Below are 6,647 nucleotides of genomic sequence, written 5' to 3'. Positions count from 1 at the left end.
AGACGCACACCGGTAGCACTGTGCACAGTTCCAGTCTCAGTATCCCTGGGTCGGACCTATACCGGGAGCACCGTGCACAGTTCCAGTCTCTGTATCCCTGGGTCAGACCCACACCGGGAGGACCGTGCACGGTTCCAGTCTCCGTGTCCCTGGGTCAGACACACACCGGGAGCAGAGTACATAGTTCCAGTCTCCGTATCACTGGGTTAGACAAACACCGGCTGCACCGTGCACAGTTCCAGTCTCCGTATCCCTGGGTCTGACCAAAATGGGAACACTGTGCACAGTTCCAGTCTCCGTGTCCCTGGGTCAGACCCACACCGGGAGCACCATGCACAGCTCCAGTCTCTGTATCCCTGGGTCAGACCCCCACCGGGAGCACCATGCACAGTTCCAGTCTCTGAATCCCTGGGTCAGACCCAGATCAGGATCACCGTGGAGGGTTCTAGTCTCCATATTCCTGGGTCAGACCCACACCGGGTACACCGTGCACAGTTCCAGTCTCCGTATCCCTGGGTCAGACCCACATTGGGAGCACCATGCACGGTTCCAGAGTCATATCCCTGGGTCAGACCCACACTGGGAGCACCTTGCACAGTTTCAGTCTCCATTTCCCTGGGTCAGACCCACACCGGGAGCACCGTGCATAGTTCCAGTCTCCATTTCCCTGGGTCAGACCCACACCGGGAGCACCGTGCACAGTTCCAGTCTCCATTTCCCTGGGTCAGACCCACACCGGGAGCACCGTGCATAGTTCCAGTCTCCGTGTCCCTGGGTCAGACCCACACCGGGAGCACAGTACACAGTTCCAGTCTCCGTATCCCTGTGTCATACCCACACCGGGAGCACCGTGCACAGTTCCAGTCTCTGTATCCCTGGGTCAGACCCCCACCGGGAACCATGCACAGTTCCAGTCTCCGTATCCCTGTGTCAGACCCACACCGGGTACACCGTGCACAGTTCCAGTCTCCGTATCCCTGGGTCAGAACCACATTGGGAGCACCATGCACGGTTCCAGTGTCATATCCCTGGGTTAGACCCACACCGGGAGCACCGTGCATAGTCCCCGTCTCCGTTTGCCTGGGTCAGACCCACACCGGGAGCACCGTGCACGGTTCCAGTCTTCATGTCCCTGGGTCAGACCCACACCAGGAGCACTGTGCATAGTTCCAGTCAACATGTCCCTGGGTCAGACCCACACCGGGAGCACCGTGCACGGTTCCAGTCTCCGTGTCCCTGGGTCAGACCCACACCGGGTGCACCGTGCACGGTTCCAGTGTAATATCCCTGGGTCAGACCCACACTGGGAGCACCATGCACGGTTCCAGTCTCCGTATCCCTGGGTCTGACCCACACTGGGAACACTGTGCACAGTTCCAGTCTCCGTGTCCCTGGTTCAGACCCACACCGGGAGCACCATGCACAGCTCCAGTCTCTGTATCCCTGGGTCAGACCCCCACCGGGAGCACCATGCACAGTTCCAGTCTCTGTATCCCTGGGTCAGACCCACATCGGGAGCACCGTGCACAGTTCCAGTCTCCGTATCCCTGGGTCAGACCCAGATCAGGATCACCGTGGAGGGTTCTAGTCTCCATATCCCTGGGTCAGACCCACACCGGGTACACCGTGCACAGTTCCAGTCTCCGTATCCCTGGGTCAGACCCACATTGGGAGCACCATGCACGGTTCCAGAGTCATATCCCTGGGTCAGACCCACACTGGGAGCACCTTGCACGGTTCCAGTCTCCATGTCCCTGGGTCAGACCCAGATCAGGATCACCGTGGAGGGTTCTAGTCTCCATATCCCTGGGTCAGACCCACACCGGGTACACCGTGCACAGTTCCAGTCTCCGTATCCCTGGGTCAGACCCACATTGGGAGCACCATGCACGGTTCCAGAGTCATATCCCTGGGTCAGACCCACACTGGGAGCACCTTGCACGGTTCCAGTCTCCGTGTCCCTGGGTCAGACCCACAACAGGAGCACAGTACACAGTTCCAGTCTCCGTATCCCTGGGTCAGACCCACACCGGGAGCACTGTGCACAGTTCCAGTCTCCGTATCCCTGGGTCAGACCCCCACCGGGAACACCTTGCACAGTTCCAGTCTCCGTATCCCTGGGTCAGACCCACACCGGAGCACCGTGCACAGCTCCAGTCTCCGTGTCCCTGGGTCAGACCCACACCGGGAGTACAGTACACAGTTCCAGTCTCCGTGTCCTTTGTTCAGACCCACACTGGGAGCACTGTGCACAGTTCCGTCTCCGTATCCCTGGGTCTGACCCACACTGGGAGCACCGTGCACAGTTCCAGTCTCCGTGTCCCTGGGTCAGACCCACACCGGGAGCACCGTGCACAGTTCCAGTCTCCATATCCCTGTGTCAGACCCACACCGGAGCACCGTGCACAGCTCCAGTCTCCGTGTCCCTGGGTCAGACCCACACCGGGAGCACAGTACACAGTTCCAGTCTCCGTGTCCTTTGTTCAGACCCACACTGGGAGCACTGTGCACAGTTCCGTCTCCGTATCCCTGGGTCTGACCCACACTGGGAGCACCATGCAGAGTTCCAGTCTCCGTATCCCTGGGCAGACCCACACCGGGAGCACCGTGCACAGTTCCAGTCTCCGTATCCCTGGGTCAGACCGACACCGGGAGCACCGTGCACCGTTCCAGTCTATGTATCCCTGCGTCAGACCACATCTTATTTAATAGTCTCATATCCCCTCTTTGGATGGAAGCATCATTGATGATATTCCCAACAATGTCCCTGTCACATGTATTCTGGGAAACCAACTGCAAATACAGAATCCTTTTGTGTAATCCACTCTCACTCCCCTACACTGCCTCCCCTCCCACCTTACAGTCGAAGAACTGAGCACAAATTAATGCAGCCTCACTTACGTCAGCCTGGAAGGTACCCTGGGGCACAACTTTTCCTCGCGGACTGGGAACTTGCTGGAAGACCGTGAGGATGGCTTGGATGGCTGCCGTCTTGGTAATATTGTAATGCGTTCGGCTACCTCTTCCGAAGTTTGGCAGGAAGCAGCGGATGACCCCGGCAGCTACTAGAAGCAGGAAGACCTGCGGAAGGAATCTCTCCATCTTGAGCTCTCCCCTGTAACACAGAACAAATGGTGACAAGGCTACTCAGCCCATCGGTGCTACCCCACTGCTTCATCAGAAGTCTCGACTGCCAATTTCCATCTTCCAGGCCGTTTCCTGCTCACTTTAAAACAGGTAACTTTATTTAAAACATCATAGGAAATCGACATTCACCCCACAATGTCTGTGCTGCTCACCATGCTGAATTAAACTAAATCCCTTCTGCCTGCGCATGGACAATATCTGCACATTCAAGTACCTATTTCAGAGCCTCTTAATCACGTCTATTGCTTCTGCCTCCTTCACCATCTTTGGCAGCACATTGCAGGCACCCAGCACTGATTGTGTAAAAAATAATGCCCTGTACTTCTCCTTTAAACTTTCATTCCTCTCACCTCAATCTGTCCTCAAGTAGCTGACATTCAAAGTTCAAAGGAAATTTATTAACAATGAATGTTTATGTCACCATATGCTACCCTGACAGGAACATAATAGTGAGGTTATGTATGTGGGTTTATTGCCCGTTCAGAAATTGCAAACCAACACACTTGTCCAAACTCCCCTTCAAACTCAGGTTTCCCTGATCAGGGTCACTTGAGACCATGAGAGGACATGGTGGATGACCATAAGAACATCTGAGGCATATCACAAGTTCTGGTTCTGTGACCACTGACACTGGGCACATTCTCTGATGAGTATTAATGATGGCTGAGCTCTCCAGTCTTGTGAAGACACTGCCCAGAAGCAGGCGATGGCAAACCACTTCCTGAAGAAAAGTTTGCCAAGAACAACCATGGTCATCGTCATGGGAACACTAACTGAGTACCCCCAGAGTGACTTCATGTTTCGTTTTAAGTGTTTATTAACATGATATCGTGGAGGGTCTGCAGCAGTCTCCACCACCATCAAAACTGATTTTAGGTAAAACGGAGCTCATACTTATACAGCAAAACAAACAACTTCACATAACTTTGTTTGGCATCCCACGACTAGTACATGATCAATTGCTTAAAAGACACGTCAATTATCTCTCAGCGTGTCTAACAGTTCTTCCAGCTTCCTGTTATCAGGACATAACTTAACCCCAGACGCATCCTCCCTCCTAGTTCCAGGGGCCTAGTATCTTATCTATTGGAGTTCTTGGTACTGTGCTTATCATCCAATGTTATTCTCGACACGCATCAGCAGTCTTAAGCCCAGCTGCTCCAGAATGGTCAAGTATCCCATCATACACTAGATGTAACCATTTCTACCACAAGACCATCACTGCCTATATCATACTACATGGCACATAATGAATGAATGAACAACTGTTTTGTTTGCCTGCACTGCACCTCCTCTGGAGCTGACAAGCTTTATTCTGCATTCTCTTACTGTTTTACCTTGTCCTATATACAAAATAAACTTTTCACTGTATCTTGGTAAAAGTGGCAGAAGGAGTTCAAGCCAGATAAGTGTGAAGTGGTTCATTTCTCTTTCAGTAATGGGATGAACACAACTGAATGCAATTCTCCAGATGTGGCCTAACCAGAGTTGTATAACCGCAGGAGGGAAGGTGAGGAGGAAGGAGGAAGCACTGCGGGAAGAGGGTGAGGAGGGAGTCTGAGTTCCTGAGATATCCCGAATTGGGATGTGAACCTCTGCTGTGTCATAGGGCAATGCAGCACAGATACAGACACTTCAGCAAAACCCGACCATGCCCACCCAACCAGTCCCAATTTCCCATATTCAGTCCATTTCCCTCCATGTACCCATTCTCTGGATTTGGAACACCACAGTCCATCTAATATCAGTCTCCAAGTCCATCCTCAGACTGCCTGTCTGTTTGACTGGTCTCTGTCTTCTCTCTGCTGCTGTCTGCTGGGAGGTGCAGGAGCCTTGGGTTTCGGGAGCAGGTGTTTCACTGAAGCTACCGAGCTCCTGGGCAAGGTTCAGTCACCTCAGTGCTCCGTGCAGGGCTCACATTCGGGGACTCTGCAGTTTGTGTTCAAAGTCTTTTTGTTTACCTTGTTTTTACTATTAATGCAATTTAATCAAGTTGTTTCAGCATTGAACTGACTGTAGCTGTGACTGTAACCATCGGCAGAGAGCTGAACTGACTTTGTGGCTGTGGACTCACTTTCAGCAGCTCTGCGGTTAATGCTCTGTGTGTTGTTTATTTACTTTTTTATTGTTGGTATTATTTGATCTTTTCACACATTGGTGCTTAATGATCTTTGCTGTGTGGGGTTTTTTAAAACGGGTTCTAACGTGTTTCTTTGTTTGTGGCTGCTTGCAAAAAGAATGTCAAGGCTGTATATGGTATACATACTCTGACAATAAATGTACTTTGAACTTTGAGCCCTCGCTTTTGCTTTTATGCTGTCTTTGACTTCTCGTCAGCCATGGTTACCTCATCCTCCAGGTAGAATACTTCTTCTCCATGGACCATCTTAATGGTATTGGTCCTTGGCATAAAAAACATTGGGAACCCTTGCTTTACCTTAAGCTGCCTAATCAAATCTGGTTAATTACAGTCCTAAATTGTCTTGTCCCAAGTGAGCTGAACCACGAGCTGCTCTAAAAAGCCATCTCAGAGGCATTCTATAAATTCTCTCTCTTGGGATCCAACACAAAACTAATTTTCCCAATTTTTCTGCATATTGAAATCCCCAATGACTATTGTAAGTTTTCCTTTTTCTTTTCTTTTTCAATCTTTTTATTAAGTTTCCAATTACCAAACATATAACCATATAACCATATAACAATCACAGCATGGAAACAGGCCATCTCGGCCCTCCTAGTCCGTGCCGAACTCTTAATCTCACCTAGTCCCACCTACCCGCACTCAGCCCATAACCCTCCACTCCTTTCCTGTCCATATACCTATCCAATTTTACCTTAAATGACACAACTGAACTGGCCTCTACTACTTCTACAGGAAGGTCATTCCACACAGCTATCACTCTCTGAGTAAAGAAATACCCCATCGTGTTTCCCTTAAACTTCTGCCCCCTAACTCTCAAATCATGTCCTCTCGTTTGAATCTCCCCTACTCTCAATGGAAACAGCTATTCACGTCAACTCTATCTATCCCTCTCAAAATTTTAAATACCTCGATCAAATCCCCCCTCAATCTTCGACACTCCAATAAATAGAGACCTAACTTGTTCAACCTTTCTCTGTAACTTAAGTGCTAAAACCCAGGTAACATCCTAGTAAATCGTCTCTGCACTCTCTCTAATTTATTGATATCTTTCCTATAATTCGGTGGCCAGAACTGTACACAATATTCCAAATTTGGCCTTACCAATGCCTTGTACAATTTTAACATTACATCCCAACTTCTGTACTCAATGCTATGATTTATAAAGGCCAGCATTCCAAAAGCCTTCTTCACCACCCTATCTACATGAGACTCCACCTTCAGGGAACTATGCACTGTTATTCCGAGATCTCTCTGTTCCTCTGCATTCCTCAATGCCCTACCATTTACCCTGTATGTTCTATTTGGATTATTCCTGCCAAAATGTAGAACCTCACACTTCTCAGCATTAAACTCCATC

This window comes from Hypanus sabinus, chromosome 1, assembly GCF_030144855.1.
Source record: "Hypanus sabinus isolate sHypSab1 chromosome 1, sHypSab1.hap1, whole genome shotgun sequence".
NCBI lineage: Eukaryota > Metazoa > Chordata > Chondrichthyes > Myliobatiformes > Dasyatidae > Hypanus > Hypanus sabinus.
This window is presented reverse-complemented; position numbering follows the sequence as displayed.